This window comes from Camellia sinensis, chromosome 1, assembly GCF_055761805.1.
Source record: "Camellia sinensis isolate YWXY chromosome 1, ASM5576180v1, whole genome shotgun sequence".
Taxonomy (NCBI): Eukaryota; Viridiplantae; Streptophyta; class Magnoliopsida; order Ericales; family Theaceae; genus Camellia; species Camellia sinensis.
In genome coordinates this window covers 228034516-228056334 of record NC_138961.1, presented here as the reverse complement: position 1 = coordinate 228056334, position 21819 = coordinate 228034516, and the positions used below count along the sequence as shown (strand labels likewise).

Genomic DNA, 21819 nt, shown 5'->3' with positions numbered 1-21819 from the left:
TAACTAAAATATAAATAAATAAATAAATTATTGTTGGAAAAGGGGGACATGCTTTCAGCAAGGTGCACGTGGAATTAAATTAACAGATATGATACAGACCACTAGTAGAGCTGCTCTAAAAGCAACTCTACTGAGCTGGCATGCACATAAAAAAACAAAAGAAAAGGAAAAGACAAATTTTTCTTAAATTAAATAGGCAAAGCATTGGCATTAAACTTATGTGGACCTTAAAAATAAATAAACAACAAATTGTAAAATTGTTGATTTATAAAAATTATTCAAATCGGTAACCTTAAAAATCCTTAATTTGATAAGTTTCTGCAAAGAACATTGTTATTCAGGTCTAAAAATTAAATCTAATTTTTAGATTCAGTGATGTACCAAAAAGATAATTGGTTGATAATTAATATTATCTAATTATTAGCCAATTATTTTCTTGATACATTACTAGATTTAGAAAGTAAATTTAAAAAGTAAACTCGTATATCATTTCCCTTCTAGAAATATTCTTCAAATCTTTGTTATGTAACAAAGAAAAGACTAGTTATTTTTTTGGGATAAAAAAAAAATACTCATTAAGATAAAGAATTTGGACCTATCATTCAAATTTTCTGCCTTAATATTTCCATTGGTTGTGATAGTGTGTGGTGGGTAGTGATGGTTTTAGTGAAATTTTAATATTTAAATATTAAAACGACAATGCTACGTAGCTCAAATTTTGTGGCTCAAAAGTGGCTTAAATGGCCAAAACGACGTCGTTTTGAGTACAGAACAACATAAAAATGGCCAAAACGACGTCGTTTTGACCATTTGAGCCACTTTTGAGCCACAAAATTTGAGCTACGAGACATTTTTCATATTAAAATCAGACAGTAAAATTTAACTTTCCAAACTAAAACATAGCAAAATTTTATTTCGTCCATATGAGTAACTTGGATATTAAAATTTTACTATGTTTTTTATTTTTCAAAATTTTATAACCAACATAGATCTTATTCAATAGATTTTGATGACACAATTTCAAAATTCTAATTTTATCAAACATACATATGTCCATCAAAAGTTCTGAAATTTTAAAATTTGAAAAACGAAAAAGGACATTTTTGTTAATAAATTTTGCATTATGTGTCGCTTGTTCTTGATGCAACAAAACTTTCATGGATGTCTTGTTTGAAATAAAATTTAGATGTTGTTAACATGCACGTTCTTAAGACACATATTAAGGACTTGAACATATTGTACATCTTTTGTTACACAAACGATAAAGGTAGGCATTTTGATTTCAAATGAAAGAAACATAAATAGACTCATCTCGTTCTGTATAAAAATTTAATTCAAAAAATTACATCTGTATAAGAAGAATGATAGTTTAAAAAAATAAAATTAAAATACAAAAGAAACTTTGTCAACAACAGAGCACAGAGAGATGAAGTCACGTCAAGGTAGATTTGCCCCATCATGTTGTAGAAAGACATGATATCATGAAGCTGTTTTATTGACATCTTCTACCTCGTTACATTCCTTGCCATGGTTTTTTCACTCTCTTCATTCTTGTTTGATCTTCTACCATAATTCAAACATGCATTCCTCACGGTTGCACCATCTGCTTCATCCTTACAATTTCTTGCTCCACAATAGAAGCTGAATTACACTGCACAACACACGATTGCATCAGCCAAACAGAGACCAGATAGAGAAACATAGAACAAAAAATTCATAACATTTTAGCTTATTTATTTATTTTTTGGCTGGATATATATAAAATAGGGCAACAGGGTGCAACAAATGCGTGACAATTTTTCCTGACCATGAGTCATGACCATTTCACCTGCCTGCCCAACTCTGCCCGCACGTATCCTAAAATATTCAAGTTTCTCCGTTTCCCATAATCCCGTTTAGGGGTTTGGGGTACTACTGCACCTTTAAGGCACATCAGCCTGTTGTGCCTCTTTCTTGGAGACGATATCGAGACTATTTTGATGATCTAAAACATTGATATTGTAGGGTTCGTTGAGTAGAATATCCATGTAAAAAATCAAGTCAATTGGACATTCGTAACTATATGATCAAGGCCTTAAAACTATGAAATTTATTATCAAAATTATTTTTACCTTTTATTTTTTTTAAAACTAATGTGATACAATTATATAGTTACAAATGTCAATTGAGTTGATTTTTTTCATGAATGATCCACTTGACAAATTCTACAATATAAATTATTTAGATCATCAACTTAGATCCCGTATCGACCCACGAGGAGCAAAATAGGCTACTGTGCTTTTAAGGCACAACAGTATCCCTCATCATGGTGGGGTTTAGATCATCGACATAGACCCGTATTAACCCACAAGGAGCAAAATAGGTTACCGTGCTTTCAAGGCACAACAATATCCCTCATCATGGTGGGGTTTAGAGGGTAGCTCCCAGATTTGACTTGAGTATATTTGAAATTTTATCAAAAATATTTAATACTTTATTATTACAATTTGGGTTTGTTAACAAGTACTTACGGACACTTGTTAATGATGTATTAAATTATCTCAATTACTTCCATTATCGTAGAAGATAGGAAAAGCTATAAATGTGTCTTTTTAGAGGCTAAAATATCCAATTCCCTCTATTTCAATATTATGTACTTTTTAAATGTAGTTTTTTTATTTTTTAAATATATATTTTTTATCATAAAACTAAATACATTTATTTTTAAATGAAATTTTAAGGTTTTTTTTTAATAAAAAAAAAATTTAAGTGCCGTCTATTTGCAATCATAGTTAAACTATATGGGTAAAGAAGATGAATCTAAAAATAAAAACCCATTCTTTAATCTAATTAAGTCCATTGGGTGAATTAAAGTCCTTTAATGAAAAGAAGACTCAAAACACAAGTTGCTTTGGGTATGAAAGAAGCATCATACTATTGGTAATGAACCCCCACTACAACAAAAAGCGTTTTTTGCGACGTTTTTTAGCAACAAAATTGAATTTGGTTGCCAATTGTATTTTTTTGGCGACAATATACGTGTTGGTCGCCAAAAAATACACCATTAGCAACAAATATCTCAATTTGTTGCGAAAAATGGTTGGCGCCAATTTAATTTTTCGCACGGGAGCGCTAAAAAAGTTTTGGCGACGAAATTAATATATGGCGACGAAACTGTTTGTCGCCAATTTGCGACTTTTTGGCGACATAATTAAACTAGTCGCTGAAAGGTGAGTGATATTTATGGCAAAAAAATGATTTTCGTCGCCAATAAATTTTTTGTCCAAACGACGTTGTTTTGAATCTGTCTTCTTCTTTTTTTTTTTTTTTTAAATGACTTTTAAGTGAATAAACAAAAGTGACCTAAAAGAGACTTCTTCATCTTCTCATTTCAGAACCTGAAGCGGCACAAACAGGTATGTTTTCTCTCCCTCTTCTTCGTCTCTCTTTCCCTCTCCCTCTCATTCTCCCTCTCCCTCTCACTCTCACTCACTCACACTGTGAGAGTTTCAGATTGATATTGTGAGTTTCGGACTGATATTGTGATTTTCGGGATTGATATATTCTAATTTTTGGACTGATTTTGAAACTAATTTTGGGGCCTGGTATGTATGGAATTTTTGGACTGATTTTTGTAAGAAACAAAATCTAGATTTTGATTCTTGTGAAATCTGGTTTGAGTTTGGTAGTTTGATCATTTGTTGAACCAATGTTTTGTGCTAGGCATTAAGCTTTGATTTTTGTGAATATTTTGAAATTTTGATGATTTCAGAGACATCAGAGTAATTATAGGTGATCTTGAGTAATTGTTTTTTGGTGTGCATTTTGTAAATGGTTTTTTCACACCCACCACGTGTTTGTGTGTTGGTTTGAAAGAGACAAAAAGTTGCAGTGGACTAGAATTTGTATGAGCAATTTCTTTGACTATGTGACTAATTAGAGTCATTTTCATTGTTTTCTGTTTTTATATTTTCTGGGTTGTGGATGTGAACTAGAATTTGAATTTTTGTACTGGATTCTCGGCTTTTTTTTGGTTCTTTTGTTGTATTTAATGGTAATATGCACTATATGTTTTCGGATGAGATATGAAGAATACTTATTTTATTTATCCACTTGAGCTGATGCATGAAAAAGTTGTGAATCCACTTCTTTTGCTATTAACATTAGAAATTCTGAGTGTGTTTGTGAGTTCCTTTAATAAACATGATAAATTAGAAGTCGATTGGGCAGGTTATACTTGAATATCATTCTCCAATTAAGAAGGACATATAGATCTCCTTTTCACATGTTGAGATAGCAGTTAGGGGATTATATTCTGATTCACATTAATTTAGAAGTGTTACGCAGCCTGCTTGTATATGAAACTTTATGTTTTGTGATTATTCAGTGGTTGAAGTGTCACTGGAAATTATTTGAGACAAATTTGATGCTAATGTTACCAAATAATTACATTCTAGTTGTGTCATCATAAGGGGGAAAAATATAATGCTAGGCTAGACCGGTTGTCTTTCCTTGTATTTAGTTGATGGTGTTATAGTCTAATACCAACATGACAGATGCCTACTGGTTTGCGCTCATATAATCATGCTCTTAAATTTTGCAATGAATTTAGTACTTTAAGAAAGGGAGATATTTCAAGGAATGAACAGAAGTCCAGGGTGTTGAGGTATTATTGAAATACTTAAATGCTTTTGCAAACTTGATACATATGATACATGTTTTGCATCACAAGTCAGTCATCTTATTTATATATTATTTTTTGAAAAGTACTAATCAATCAGGTTAAATTTATAATAAAGTTACACTGTGGACCCAAATAAGTTCAGATAACATGGACATTATGATTTTCCCCTGATATGCTATGAACGACATTGTTACATGTTGCAGCTGATATATTTCATTTTATTGAATTACAGGCTGGTTCAATTCATTGACTCTTATGATCCGCCATTGAAAGGATTACATGAAGACTTGAATTTTGTCAGCCCTCGTATTGGAGAGGTTATATGTTTTTCCTCTTTATGAAATAATCTCATAAAAAATTCAATTTTCTTCTAATGAAAAAATTGGCTTGGTCTTTTGCTCAACTGTTGGATTCATAATATACAGATTTTCTTTCAGGATCTTTTCACTATGAGCTTTATTAGTAGGGATGGCAATGGATAACCTATCCTGTGGGTATCCATGGAGATCCAACCTAAATACATGGGTTTTCCCCTTTTTTTCTTATCCATTGGGTAGGGTAGGTGATATTCTTTAAATATCCATAGGGGATGGGTTGGGGATGAGTACCCACTAATTTCCCCATATCTTTTTTTTTTTTTTTTTTTTTTTTTTTTTTTTTTTTTTTTTTTAAAGATTCACAACTAAAACTAAATATACATTCAATCTTTTTTATTTTATTTATTTATTTATTCAAGTTCACAAAAAACTTTTTTTTTTTTATTTTAAAGATCCACAGGATTAAACTACAGGATCATAGAACTCTTTAAATGCTCTCTTCTTCTTCCTTTTTTTTTTTTCATTTTTTGTTTTTGTTTTTATTTTTGTTTTTGTTATTGAACTGCCTTTAAATGCCGTTGAATTTCCACGTTAATTAAGGACACGTATCATTTTGTTAGTGGACAACGGTAAATCAGGAGTTCACGGTTGTGCTGAGAATAACTTATTCTCTTTCATTTTAAAATAAAATGATTGAATTTTTCTCAAATTTAAATATAAACTTAATTATTATATTTGGGTTTGTTGTAGGGGTGAACAAATCTTAGGATGGACTCAGTTTGGGTCGAAGTTGGGTGATTCTATTTACATTTAAAAAATTATTTAGCATGTTTAACTAAAATTTTAAAATTTTATTTTTTATTATATTCTATTATAAATTTATTAATAACGATAATATACATTAAATCTTAAAATGAAATATTTTTTTTTTTGGTCACTGTACACTCTAATTACTTATACGTATTCTTTATATTTAAGTCTCTTCATCTTCTTCTCAAGTTTCAATTATTTTTTATTTTCATCTTTTTACTCACTCCAAAACTCAAGTCCATTCCATCAAAATTCACTATTATTATTAGCATTATTGTTTCTTATTGTGTTATTATTTGTAAATAGAAAAAAGTTTGAATAAAATCAAATAATAAATAAGAATAATAATCAAAAATGTTTTTCTAAAGGTTTTGAGATTTTTTTTTTAATTTTTTTTTTATCGGGACAGTTATGAATTTGAATGATTGAACTATCGTCCATTATATGATGCATCAGCCAGAAACATTATAGGAAAAAGGTCATTTGAATGATCGAACTATCATCCATTATATGAATTTGAATGTATATTTAGTTTTTTTTGTGAACCTTAAAAAAAATAAAAAATAAAATAAAAAAATAAGTTGTTAATATTAAATATATTAAAAAAGAAAGAAAAAAGATTGAAGGTATATTTAGCTAAAACCTTAAAGCAAAAAAAAAAAGAAAAGAAAAAAAAAGTTGTTAACATTAAATATATTTAAAAAGAAAGAAAAAAGATTGAAGGTATATTTAGCTTTTGTTGTGAACCTTAAAAAAAAAGAGAAAAAAAAAAGAAAAAAAAAAGGAAGAAGTTGTTAACATTAAATATATTAAAAAAGAAAAAAAAAAGATCGAAGGTATATTTAGCTAAAACCTTAAAAAAAAAAAAGTTGTTAACATTAAATATATTAAAAAAGAAAGAAAAAAGATTGAAGGTATATTTAGTTTTTGTTGTGAACCTTAAAAAAAAAGAAAAAAGATTGAAGGTATATTTAGCTAAAACCTTAAAAAAAAAAGATATTAAAAAAGAAAGAAAAAAGATTGAAGGTATATTTAGTTTTTGTTAAAAAAAAAAAAAAAAAATTCTTAACATTAAATATATTAAAAAAGAAAAAAAAAAAAGATTGAAGGTATATTTAGCTTTTGTTGTAAACATTTAAAAAAAAAGAAGGTTGTTAACATTAAATATAAAAAATAAAAATGGGGATTAAAGTGGGTTGGGGAAAATCCAAATCCATTAGGAAATGGGGAGGGTAGTACCCATGGGGAATGGGGAATGGAGAAAATTTATTATAGGAGAATGGGGATGGAGAACTAATATCCACCCCATTAACCCCCATTGCCATCCATATTTATTAGTAGTTTGGGGTTTTCTGTACTCTTTTGTTTAGTTTCTTTTCAGTCATGGTATTTATTATTGTTTGCAGGTTACTGTTTGACTCTGTCTTAGTTAGAATGATGTGAATAAATTTGAACATATATATAGTTGCTGTGATAGAGGTGGAAGATCCCATGTCCTGGAATCATGTATGTGCCTGCAAGAAACAATGAAATGGACTTATTTACATATGTGACTATTATAGTTGCTTCTTGCTTGCCATTGTTATCTTTTAGTTTTTAGTTTTTTCTTCCAAAAGCGTTAATTTCAACAGTTCTTCACAATTATCATTTTGATTAAACAGCCAATATGCTTTTCTAGGTTTTAGAGGCTGTGGGTCCTATAATATTTCTATCTACAGATACTAGGAAGCTGAGAAATGAGGGTTTTCTGAGTCCATTCCATCCTCGATATCCTGACATTCTTACAAATTCAGCACACCCAATGGTAAATATGTCATTTGCTTGATGCTGAAAAATGTTGGGATGTCCTTAACTTATTGAAATCTCCTTGATATCTCTAGTACTGTTAACTAGGACTGTTCTGTCAAAGAAAAGGATTTTCGTTTATAGCCATACTGCAGTCTCATCACTTATCTCATCTTTACTTTTTTATTTTTCAAAACTTTTATTTTATTTTATGCAGAGAGCTCAAGACTTAGCAAATGTTACTTCTTATCGGGAATGGGTATTACTTGGATATCTTGTTTGTCCTGATGAGCTTCTTAGAGTCACCAGCATCGACATTACTTTAGTAAACTTGAAGCAGTTTTTTTTGTTTCTCTTGTTATTACTCGAAAGAGTTTATTTAAAGGGGAAATTACAATATAGATCCTAGGGTTTGACCCTTGTCACAAGTTAAACCCTAAGTTTTTAATTTTTTTAAAAGCAAACCTTGAATTTTTAAAGAAGTTGCAATCTTAATCCGTCTATCACCATTAATTATTCATAACAGAAAACTTTTTTGTTATGAATAATTATTCATAGCAAATGTTCCTTATTTTGTTTATGCTGTAGTTTTTTCCCCTTTGTTTTCCTTACACTTTTTTTGGGGTTGGTTTCAGGTTGTACTGATGGAAAATTTAGTTCTTACATTGTTTAAAGATGAGGTGAATTCTACAAGTCACTTATTATAAACGTGGTATTTACTGAGTATTCACCCAAAAACAAGAGAAGATATTTACTGACCTAGTTTATCATTGCTACATATTAAATGTGCTTACCGAGCAAGTTAAATCATTGTTATATACTAAATGTCCAGTATGTACTATTGCATGAGGATTATCAATTATATGTGTTGCCACGGATGTTGGAGTCAAAGAAGATGGCAAAATCTGGACGTACAAAGCAAAAAGAAGCAGATCTGGAGTATATTGTTGCAAAGCAAGTTGAGAAAATGATAAGGTATAACTCAAACAATAGATGTTATATTTGAAAAGCATTGCACTTGGCATAAGATTTACAGGGCAATAACTCAAACAATCTATGAAGGGATTTAACTAATTTGGGGGATGTTTTCTTTCTCTTTTTTCCCAAATTGTTGTTTAAGTACATTTTATATCATACATGCACCAAAGCTCCAGTATTTCCCTTATGTTCTAGGAATGCAGAGATCGTTGCTAACTATCATTTTAAACTAGTACAAAAAGTGTTACTATCAATGATTCCATTTTTATGGATCATATCATCTGTATTTTCACCATAAGAAAATTTCTATAATTCTTGTTACAAAATTATATCAGATTAACTTCATTACATATTACCAATCTGCTTTGTTCCTTCTGATGCTTGTGGAACCATAGATGTCAAATATTACATTGTTTAGTTTCTTTTGATAATTTCAGCGAAGTGCATGAACAAGCATTATTCTCTTGTGATGCCATACACCGAGAAAGGAGAATATTATTAAAGCAAGAGATTGGAAGAATGGTGCTTTTTTTTACTAATCAGCCAAGTTTGTCGGCTCCTAACATTCAGGTATATTTTATTTTAAAATCTTCAAGTATGCGATGCAATTTAATCATTTAAAAGATGTTTCTTCATTATAACTTTCTAGGGTTATTTTTTTGGAAGCTAAATTTTGGCTAAATTAAATTCCATGAGCACTCTTCTCTTGTTTAGTCAAAGATAAAATTTCCTCAATTTAAAAAAAGAAGAAAAATAATTTGTGAGTCTAAAAAGTTGGGAAGAGAGAAGTGCAAATGTTTTGGCAAAGGAAGTGGTAGATGTTTATGAGATTATGGTTAGTGTGTCCTTTCCCCTTTTTAATCACCAAGCTTCGTGTTGCTTCCTGACTTCTGTCTTTCATGGTACGAGTTCCTATTGGTATGGAGTTCTGTACAAAATCATATGCAATCTTATTGTTTTATTGTGTGATTTGTCACTTGGATTTTGTGTTTCTCATTTCTTGTTTAGTTGGATTTAGAAAAAAAAAAATGAGGTAAAAGATGGAAGATGGAAGATGGAAGAAGAGAGAGGGAGAAAACATCGTACGGCAAAATGAAAACAGGGTAATTTGGGGTTCTCTCCCTCATTCACTAGTACGACTCCTACGGTTTCTCCTTCACAAGACTCATCTCTCTCTAACCACGTGTGTAGGTAAACATTAAGAGATCCCTATATATAAACTATGACGAGTGTTTGTGTGTAATTGAAACTTCTACATGAGATTAGTGTTTGTTGGTAAGAAAAATACATTAATGTCCTTAAGTTTCCAAAAATTACAATTAGGCCTCCAAAACTAAAATGTAGCCCCTTAATCCTGGTTCTTTAAAATTAAAAATATCTCAAATTTGTATTTTTGAAATAGAATGTCATTATTTTTATTTCAAAATTACAAAGTTCTCTGAAATTTTCTAAAATAACAAAAATATAACAATTTCCCGAATATGCGTCTGCAATTGTTCCCGAAGAGGTATTCAATTGTCATCCTACTCATTTAGGTATTGCATGCTCATACAAATAGGGAAACCACATGTCATAAGTTAACATGGCAACTTTCTGTTTTCTTGTTGTCCTAGGACTCTAATGTGTGATGTCATTCACTTTTTTACATCAATGACTATTTTTCATGCTGGATGAGGAAAGATGAAAAATCCTGTTGCAGTGAGTCACAATGTTGGAATGATTATTAAATTGCCATCAAATGAGCTAAAAATATATTTCAGGAAGTTTGTCCTAGTTATTTAATGTTCTGAATCAATTAATATACTAGTTTGATTTTATTTGGTGAATATGATTACTCTTTAAATTATGTATGATGTTTAAGAACCCTGTGAATTATTTCTGTACTGACGTGGACACTTCTAGAACAATAATCCTTTCTATTTTCAGTGATTTATTTCACAAAATTTATATTAACAAATACCTGCTACATCTTGATTGAATTTATCATAATTGATGCTCTGCATTGCATATCTTCATCTAGAATACCAGGACTCTGAGTGGTCTACAGAATGACAGTTGCTTTAATGAGTACAGGTTACTAAAATTGGTCGAGATGCAGTCCTGTATGTCGAGTCTCTTTTCTTGTATAAAAAGCTCAATGCCAATGTATAAGCTAGACAAGATGCAAGGGGAACAACAAAGTAAGGGTTGCAGGTCACTGGAATTGGCGTTTTGCATTCTTTGGGGAGGCAATTGTGATGGTTCCATTTGCTATTCTAGGTTTTGTTATAAAACCTTTACAGTTGAAAGGTATATGTTGTGTTAGTTTTAATTTTTTTTTTTTATGTAATCTATTACCATTTCCTAGCTATTCTTAACAACTTGTGGATACAGGTTTTTACCCTGCTGGATCAAAAAAAGCATTGACTGGTACAGAGATAGCTGTCATAGAACTTAAAGGTGTGACACGTTATGATTATTTTGCATGGGATCTTTTCAGTATAATTGCACTTTTTTCTTCTCTCTTTTCAGTTTACTACATCACTATTATGTAAGAACCAATGTGCAAAAGCCAAGATAATGGGTGCTATTGAGAACATCTACAGTAATCCAATATACATCAAGCACCTGCCACTAATAGCTTTGACAATCTTGTTCCCACAAAATAATGCCTCAATTTGCCCAGTTTAAATATTTTTATTGATTTCATTTGAATCCATAATAATCAACTTGATTTGAAGAGATTGAGAAGTTTATGAGGAAGACCAAGGATCAAGCAGGCATGCAGGTTGATGAAAATGATTATTCATCAGAGGAATCTTATTGACAAACACTTTTGTAAGTATATTTTTCATAATTTACTTTTCAAATCACTACAAGCATTTCATTTAATATGTTTGGTTGTGTTGAACAAACGGGACCTCGATTGGATCTCCGGTTAGAAAATTAGAAGGAAAATTGTAAAACACAAGACTTAAAAGGCCCGTTAGGGGGCCAAAATTGCGAAATGACCACCGAAACCACTGAAACTTGGCACGGACAGCTTGTTCAAGCCTAAATAGACTTGTAGGAAAAACGGGTCCTCTATTGGATCTCCAGTTAGAAAATTAGAAGGAAAATTGTAAAACACAATACTTAAAAGGCCCGTTCGGAGGTCGAAATTGTGAAATGACCACCGAAACCACTGAAACTTGGCACGGACAGTTTGTTCAAGCCTAAATAGACTTGTAGGAACAAATGGGATCTCGATTGGATCTCCGGTTAGAAAATTAAAAGGAAAATTGTAAAATACAAGACTTAAAAGGCCCGTTCGGGGGCCGAAATTGCGAAATGACCACTAAAACCACCGAAACTTGGCACGGACAGCTTGTTCAAGCCTAAATAGACTTGTAGGAACAAACGGGACCTCGATTGGATCTCCGGTTAAAAAATTAGAAGGAAAATTGTAAAACACAAGACTTAAAAGGCCCGTTCGGGGGCCAAAATTGCGAAATGACCACCGGAACCACCAAAACTTGGCATGGACAGATTTTTTAAGCCTAAATAGACTTGTAGGAAAAAACGGGACCTCGATTGGATTTCCGGTTAAAAAATTAGAAGGAAAAATGTAAAACACAAGACTTAAAAGGCCCGTTCGGGGGCCGAAATTTCGAAATGACTATCGAAACCACCGAAACTTGGCACGGACAGCTTGTTCAAGCCTAAGTAGACTTGTAGGAACAAACGGGACCTCAATTGGATCTCCGGTTAGAAAGTAAGAAGGAAAATTGTAAAACACAAGACTTAAAAGCCCAGTTCGGGGGCTGAAATTGCGAAATGACCACTGAAACCACCGAAACTTGGCACGGACAGCTTGTTCAAGCCTAAATAGACTTGTAGGAACAAACGAGGCATCGATTGGATTTCCGGTTAAAAAATTAGAAGGAAAAATGTAAAACACAAGACTTAAAATGCTCGTTCGGGGGCCGAAATTTCAAAATGACCACCGAAACCACCAAAACTTGGCACGGATAGCCTTTTCAAGCCTAAATAGACTTGTAGGAACAAACGGGACCTCTATTGGATCTTCGGTTAGAAAATTAGAAGGAAAATTGTAATACACAAAACTTAAAAGGCTCGTTCAGGAGCCAAAATTGCGAAATGACAACCGAAACCACCAAAACTTGGCACGGACAGCTTGTTCAAACCTAAATAGACTTGTAGGAACAAACGGGACCTCGATTGGATTTCTGGTTAGAAAATTAGAAGGAAAAATGTAAAACACAAGACTTAAAAGGCCCGTTCAGAGGCCAAAATTGCAAAATGACCACTGAAACCACCGAAACTTGGCACGGGTAGCTTGTTCAAGCCTAAATAGAGTTCTATGAGCAAATAGCACCCGATTGGACTTCCTGTTACAAAATTAAAATCAAAATTGTGAAGTTCATATCGAGTTTTTTTTTTTTTTTTTTTTTTGTCAATCTAATATTGTTTTTTCTTTTTTCATGTGACAGATTAGCAATGGTGGAAAATAGTTTGGGCTGCATCAGAAGATTTGATTTTGTGTTTTTGGAAATATTTTGACATAGGATTTTGGTAAATGATTTATGGATTAAATGTTTAGCATCAAAATATTTGGTGTTGTGTTTTTGCAAATATTTTGATATAGGATTTTAGTAAATGACTTGTTGGTTAGATGTTTAACATTAAAATATTTGGTTGTAATTTTGAAAATATTTTGACATAGGATTTGGTAATGTATTTATGGGTTTGATATTAGTAGTTTGTAAGTACTTTAGTATACATGTTTTAGATTGTCAGAGAATTGTAATTATGTTTATTGGGATTTTTCATAGTTATTAATTTTGAATTAGTATGAATGTCTTGCACAGGTGTATTATTATTTACATTACATTTGTGTATATATTGTGCACAGGAAAATAGGTGTTTTGGATTATTTTGAACAGGAAAATTATTAAAATAAAAAATTTGTGTAGTGAATTTTTAGTAACAGGTGGTGTTTTTGTCGTCGTTAATATATTTGGCGACAACATATTGTTTTTGTCGCTAAAAGTTGGTGATTATTCCAGGAACTTTTAGCAACCAAAACTTACTCGTCACTAAAAACGTGATTTTTAGCGACCAAATTAATTTTGTCGTTAAATAGTACTTTTGGCGACGCATTTATTTGTCGCTAAAAGTACATAGCTTATCCAAATTTTAACCTTTTAGCAACAAATTGTAATTTTATAGCGACAAAATATATGATTTTTGGCGACTAATTTTGCTTGTCGCTAAATGTCTACATACGGTGACAATTTCTGATTTCGTCGTCAATACTTTTAGTGACAGGGCTTTGGCGACAAGTTGTGTATTTTGTCGCCGATTCTTTTGGCGACGAAATTTGTGGGTCGCCAAATGTGTTTTTTGTTGTAGTGCCCCTAAGGGATTAAACCATTAAGTATGAAACCTCAATTTCATACTGAGGCAAGCAAGTGACTTGAAACCACTTTCAAAGTAAAATTAAAAGTCAAGAAAGAAGGGAGGTTGCAAAGATGATTAGTGCTGAAATTAGGTGTGAAAAGCACTAAAAACATGCAATCAATTCAAACAAGTGGTGTCCAATGACCTAAAACACCAAGCTTGTAAGGACTGTTACACTACAACTATGCAATATAAGACTCAAATGCAATAACCAACCCAAAACAGAGTTAAAATAGTCCAAAATAGAGCCTAAAGCATGCTGGAATTAAGCTACAACAAGCTAGAAAAATAAGCTAAAGCATGGCACCAATTAGGCTAACAAACAAGACACAAAGAGGGGAGACTACCCCCTCCAAATTTGGACTTCAAAACTTGATTTTCACTACTAAAAATATTCTGAAAATCAGTGTTTAAAGGAAAATAAAAAAGAAGATGGTTTGAAAATGGAAAACAAAAGTGAAATGGCCTTATAAACAAGGAATGAAGAGGGGTGAACCACCCCCTAACCTTAAATGGCCAAAAGCACCAATTTCAGCCCACAAAAACAGAATTTTTAACAGCTCAAAAACAGTGGGAAAAAAATAGGAAAACAAGTATGTAAAGCAAACTAATAAACCAAGTATCACACCTTTTGAAGCAAAGAGTAACTCTAGGCCACAATTTAAGCCAAAACCAACTTCAAGAGCTCCAAGAAGGTCTCAAGGAACCTCATCTCAAAGGTGAGAGGATTTGGTTAAGGAAGTGAAGGCAAGAATGTAGTGTAAGTAGGCAAAAGTGTAAAGAATTTGTAGAAAGAGAGAAAAATTTTTTAGCCTAAAATTTTCTAACCCTTCTATAAGAGAGATGGGGTTTCTATATATAGAAAACATGAAATTTCTACAAGGAGATCCAGCCCTCCACGTGTGGACATGTGCATGCATCTGTGCAAACAGCTGGCATAAAATATCTGCAGAAAACACTGGTGGTCGGCCGCCCATCAGTGGTGGCTGGCATGGCATCATTGAGGGCCGACAAGGCACATCAATGGCTGGCAAACCAAAAATGATGGCTGGCAGCCTCCAGGGATGGCCGACAGGTCACTAGAGGTTGCAGGCTGGAAAGACCAAGGCATGGTTCAAAAATGAGACAAAAAGGATACAGGGTTTGAAAGGCTTAAATCTGTGGCATTCCGCTAAGGACTTCGGGAACTTGGCAAGCAAACAGACTCATCATCGGGTGTACCTGCAAAGACGTCCAAGTCATAGGAGCCGTAAAAAATGGTGTGTCTACAAAATTAAGACAATAACAACTACAACAACTAGCTAAAATATTGAGGGATTAAACTAGCACATAAGCACAAGGTGGGGAGGCTAACCTCTCCACTTTTAGAACTTCAAAACATGATTTTAGCCTCTGAAAAACCGCTAAAAATTAGTGGTAAAAAGTTCAAAAAAATTTGATGAGAAGATGGGAAACACAAGGGCTAATGCCCTAGAAGTAAGGTTCAAAGAAGGGTTGTCAACCCCTCTACCTTTAATGACTTTAAACCACAAGTTTCAGTCCAAAAATACAGGTAATAAACAGCTCAAAAATAGCAAGAAAAGATGAGAAGAAAATGGTACAAAAGAACTAGAAGATATACGTCTTGAAGAGGAATGGTCCCTTGAATTTCGAAACCACTATTTTACACTCTCAAGAGCCTCAAGAGCTAAAATGCAAGCTCAAATCACCTCAGCAAGGAACTCTCTAGGTTTGGTTTAAAGTATTTAGCCAAAAGTTATGTAAGTTGCAAGAGAGAGAGATAGAGAGAATTATAAAGAGAGAAATTTTCCAAAATTTTGCTCTCCAAAATTTTCTAAATTTAAAATTTTTTCTAACCTCTCTAACAAAAGATAGGGTCATCTATATATAGAAATATATGACAGACTCTTGAAAATATCTATACAAACACAGCTGGAATGGTGCATGCATCTGCGGTGACAACTGGTAGAAAATATCTGGTTTTTACACTAGTGGCCGACAAACCACTAATAGTGGGCGGCATGCCATACTAGTGGGTTTACAGGTCCTTTGATGCTCAGGCCTGAAAAAATCATTGTTTTGGTCCAAAACAAGGTACAAGGTTTGTAGACTGAGGTTTCCTACTGAGGCAATCGAGCATTTGACAAGCATACACATTCATTATTGAGTGATCAATAGGTGGCACCCAAGTCTTAAGGCCCGTCAAAAATAGGATGTCTACAATTACCCCTCTTTGACAAAGCTCGAAGTCATGAAATGACATGAGTGAATGTCAAAGCTTGAAAGACGACCCATTTTGACAAGGCCATAAGACTTGGGCAAACAATCAAGACATAAATAAAATTGGTTGAGCTCGCAAGTTGCCTATGTATCCCTTTGCAAGGAATCAAACCAGCATAGTTCTAGGGCAGGATGCAAATGATATGCACGAAAAATATACTTTGAAAGCTAGACTCACACGTCTCACAAAGCCGGCTATTTTGAAAACTTATGATCATGTGTGATGATGCACTAAGCAATAATAAATGTAATAAGCAATAACAAGATAACAACAAATGGGTTTCACGCGGGAGTAACTAAAAACACGCACTCTAACCATGCCAAAGCCATGAGAAGAGTAGAGAAAAACTACTTAGGGTTGCGTTGCATGCATCCTGAGATACTCTAATCACGCTGAAATCGTGAGAAGAGAAGAAAAACTGCTCAGGGTCGCGTTTCATGTGTCCTGAGATACTTCAATCACGCTCTAATCGTAAGAAGAGGAGAAAAACCACTCATCACGCGTCCTGAGATAAAAACCGCTCAGGGTCGCGTTTCATGCGTCTTGAGATAGATGTAAAAAGTATGAGATTTGTACAATAAATACACAATGTAATGAAAGTGTGCGATAGATGCACGAAGTAAACAAGCGTGATAGATACATGAAGTGAGTGGGTATGATAGATGCACAAAGTGAGCAAGTGCGATAGATGAACAAAGTGAACAAGTGCGATAGATGCACAAAGTGAGCAAGTGCGATAGATGCACAAAAATGAGCAAGTGCGATAGATGCACAAAAATGAACAAGTGCGATAGATGCACAAAAATGAATGAGTGCGATAGATACACAAAGTGAACAAAATTACAAATCAATACAGTGACAACGCACGTTTTATGCAAGACTATAGACAACCAACATATGATGTGAATTGAAGGCATGTTCTATGCAAGACTATAGACAACCGACATATGATGTTAAGTGAAGGCATGTTTTATGCAAGGCTACAAGAAACAAGAGCATATTCTATGCATGAATCATGAACGATGTAGGGCACGCGTGCAACATAAGTGTATATGAAAACGCACATTCTATGTAACAGAAGAGAACAAATACATAATTTGATAGAACAAACAAAGGCGATGTTTGGGGACAACCTCCAACTTACCCCTCAGAGACTTTGCAACATGCTCAAAAGGGATACACCTCATTCATATTAGCAAGTGGGGTGCATTCGTGCACCGGAACATAACAGGTATTGGGAACGGCACAATCGGGACACAGTTTCGAGCTCCTCAAAAATCAATCTGAACCTAGAAGAGAACCTCCTATACACTGTTAGGGCAAAAGAGGAACAAAAATAGTACTAGGCCACAAACGAGGCCTAATGTAAAAATTAGAGTAGATTCGTCTTTTGACACGAGTTTTTATATACACATCACCACACTTCATTTCCTCACACACCCAAGGTCGAAATCATCCTCATTCTCTCTTTAGGTGCTTCCTCTCTCTAGATTTGTACTTTGTGCGTGTTTTCCAACACCCCATGCAAACTTTATTCGTAAACCCTCTTTGATCCTCTATACTTTGAGCCGATCAGATTTTGTTTTCATTGATTTTTTTGCATTTTCACCACATTGAGCTTGTTTCCCTTGAAATTCTCTTGGGTTTTGTGAACTTTCTCAGGTTTTGACTTTTTCTTCCATTTTCTCTCTCCTAGGGTTGACTTTTTATAAGTTTTTTTCTATTTTTCTTCATTTTCTTCACTTTTTCACCAGTCTTCACCCGCTTTTTAGATGGCAGACGACTTTCCTCATGATGACGCCCGTCCTGAGGTTACACCTATACTTTTACCACTTGTTGAGGTTGAGGAGCTGTCAGAGGGCATTGCAGCCGACTTCGAGGCAGAGTTGGCTCCAGGGCTCAAGCCTGAGCCACTACCATTGAGGATACGGTCCTTTGATCCAGTCACTTATCATCCTCGCACGCACATGCTGGTGCCTGGAGGCATGATGCGTTTTGACGATTTTGCTGGTGGCATGCTAGAGGACGTCTTGCTGAGAGAGCTGTACTCCTACATTTCTTACGACGTTTCTGAGGTACAAACTTTATTTTCATGCTTTCTTTTCTTTTATTTGACTGTATTTCTTACACTACCTTTCATCTGAATGCTCTTTTATCACTATCTTGCATCTGATCTCTTCTTTCTTTGCCACAGGGGGGACTCCCATTCTTGTAGGGGTTATGGGGCAGTGACGACTAGAGATTGGTATTATGAGCTCCCGCCCGAGGTCCGCGACCTTGTTGATGAGGCCTACTTTGGCTTATTCTGTACCAGACTCTCACGACACATGGCGAGCCAGGCTCTACTTAGAGCGTTGGTGGAGAGGTGGTGGGACACCACCAACTCTTTCCACTTCTCTTCCGTTGGGGAGATGACGATGATTCCTTATGACTTCTCGATGATCATAGGCTTAGGAGTAGGGGGTGATTCGATCCCCTTTGACATGGACATGGACGAGTGGGAGGCAGCTTGGATCTACCTGCTTAGAGTGCGCCCACCTCTATACAGGCCAGTGATGGTGAGATACAGCTGGTTCTCTGAGCACTATACATGCCAGTGATGGTGAGATACAGCTGGTTCTCTGAGCACTTCCGCGGGAGTCAGCCCGAGACACAAGAGGAGGTAGAGTAGTATGTCCAGGGCTTCTTGATGTTCCTTTTCGGTACCACCTTGTTTGCAAACAGGTAGAACACAGTAGGTTTGTACTTACTGAGTGCCCTCATGACCTTGCCCCGAGTACGGTTTTATGATTGTGGTGGAGTTGGCCTCGTTACACTCTATGGCTATATGAGTTCCACTTACTGTATGAAGGGAGAGCGGGTCGGAGGCTACTGGAGAGCCTGGGAGCTATGTACCACATGTTTCTACTTTTGCACCTCCTATTGACACAATGTGCTTTCTGCTTTGCACCTTCTGTTTGATATCTATTGACACTTTCTGTTTGATATCTGTTCATGCATCGTGCTTTCTGCTTTGTACTTTCTATTTTATATCTTTTGAGATTTTGTGCTTGACACTGCTGACCTTTTTTTACAGTTATGGGTTTACGCTTACTTTCTGGCTTTGGCTTTAGAGCCAGTGGATGAGATCCCTCCTGTCATGCCTTACTCACGATGATATGATGGCCAGTGCCGGCGTCAGAGCCGCGATGATATGACATTCACCTTCTACCGCTGATACTTCGACACGGTGGATGCCCATGAGGTAATCCGAAACTTACAATCATTTGTGCTTTACTACTGTTATGATTTATACTTCGATAACTAACGGCAACTAATAATCTATACATTCTCTGTTTACAAATCATGTGGTAGCTCTGAGGAACGATGCCAACCGGAGTGAGGGACCAGTATTCCGGGGCTTGGGCCACGTCTCGGTTCTAGATTTTGTTGGAAGGCCTACTCTGTCGAGCCTGGTTCTTGGGTGAGCGCTTCATATGCCAGACTCTAGGCTTACTTGTCCCAATCGTTCCTATGTCACCTCCAGCATCCATGAGGACAACCGATAGCCTCCCAGCTAGGGCTATTATTTAGTTTATAGTAGGGTTGGATGCTGACTATTTCAAAGCGGAGGGCGATTATGCGACTTTCATCTAGACTCATCTCATGGCACCCCTAATGGGAGTTCATACAAGTGATGTAATAGGTGCTTCTTTGGCGGCTACTCAAGAGGCCGAGGTCGATATTAGGGGAGCCCTTCCCATTGTGTAGGTTACTAGTTGGCTGGTGATTCCCATTGTGCTTACATGCTAGTAGCCGACCGGGTCAGCCTATTAGATTTCGATAGAGCCACCTGAGGCAGGGCATGGATATGTCTGAGCTCGTGGCATACCTTAGGTATGGACCACACTTTACATCTTGTAACCGCACTCTCCCTTTCCAGATATTAATTATTCCAAATACTGATCATTCAAATACACTTGTAGGCCCGACTGAGTACACAGAGGGCCTGCTCCAACTGGTTGCTTCTTTAATTGGTATGGTACAGAGGAGAGAGACGTTGTTTGATCTCCATGGTATCCAAATATTTTTTCTTGTTTTCCACATACATTTCATTGCTACCTCACACTATTGTGCACCACACTATCATATTCCCACTGGTTCACTGATACGCATATTGTAACATTCATACCACCCTACACTGCATTGATTCACTGCACCGACACACTGTACTCATACTATACCTTTCGTACTCGTTCTGCATACATACACTGCATCTAATACGTCGAATCTTGTTTTCTAGATCCCATTTGTACCGAGGACACTAGCAGCAGCGGCACCAGTGGCACCTCCTCCGGCGGCAGGGAGAAGAGGTAGACAGGCCCCAGTATGCGGCCGAGATGAGCGCCGAGGTCGAGGCAGAGGCAGAGGTGCTCGGATCCAGAGTAATGAGTCTAAGCTCGTATTGAGCGAGGATGATACCAACGCCAGTGACTCTGAGGAGGCAATGAACTGACGCTTTGAGTCTGAGAGCAGAAGCGATGACGCTGGCTCGGGGTCAAGGAGCGGAGATGACGCCGAGGCTGGCTCTGAGACAGGGAGCGCAGATGATGATACCGGCTCTGGCTTAGAGTCTAATTCTAATAGTGGTACTGACAGAGACAGTGCCCTTAAGTCCTCTCCGAGGAAAAGGACGAAGAGAGCCTCTCGAGCTTGAGATGACTGGTGTTGATTTTTGTACTTTTTGCTCAGTTTCTTTTATTTTGGTAGTTCAGCACATGTATAGCTTCAGATAGGCTTTTACTTTTGCTTTTGAAAACTTGTACTTTCTTTTGTAAAAACTATGATGGGGGGAACACCCTGCAGTTTTATGAAAAGAATTATTGTTTTGCATTATGGGCACCACATCTGCATAATGAAAATGGAGTTGAATTTGAAACAAAAAATAAAAACTTGTATTGGCACGATGTTTTTAATCGGGTAATGAGTCGACCAACGACCAAATATAAAATACAACTCGATAAACAAAGCAAAAACAACTCAAACACAGATATGCACACTTATTAAAACCAAAAGACTCAAAACAAGAGCTCAAAACACAAAGACCAAGACAAAACCAAACTGCCAAAACTGCCAGGCCCACAAGTGGACGACAAGCCACAAAAAGTGGGTGGCCGGCCACTAAAAGTGAGTGGTCAGCCACTAAAAGTAGGTGGCTGACCACTTGTGATGGAACCACCCGACGGCTGACAGTTGGCTTGCACTCACAACCCTATCTTCTACAAAAGTCTTTTTTCATGATTTCTTCACGAGAACCTCATTTTTGTTGTTGTTTCTTCCACAAATGGAGATATTCCTTGCCGAGAAGCTCACAAATTGGATAGCCACTTTAGACGGCACAGAAAAGGTAACTTGTTGAGGTTTCGACATAAACGCGCTTTTTCCATTAAGTCGTACGCCGCTTTGTTTTCCATTCTTCCATGCCGCGGCTCGATGTTGGGACCTAATTATGCATGTATTTTGCTTTAAAACATAGGAAATGTGCCTGTGGAGAAGTGGTTTGG

At 35.4% G+C, this 21819-nt stretch overlaps 1 long non-coding RNA gene across 1 annotated transcript; it reads left to right on the top strand.

Annotated features, from left to right (window-relative positions):
• Positions 1-8411: 8411 nt before the first annotated feature.
• On the top strand, positions 8412-13285 carry LOC114283097 (uncharacterized). The gene is made up of 6 exons (XR_014329590.1): positions 8412-8550; positions 8991-9123; positions 10627-10842; positions 10927-10992; positions 11274-11370; positions 13026-13285. It is a non-coding gene; the product is annotated as an uncharacterized LOC114283097 (long non-coding RNA).
• Positions 13286-21819: the final 8534 nt, after the last annotated feature.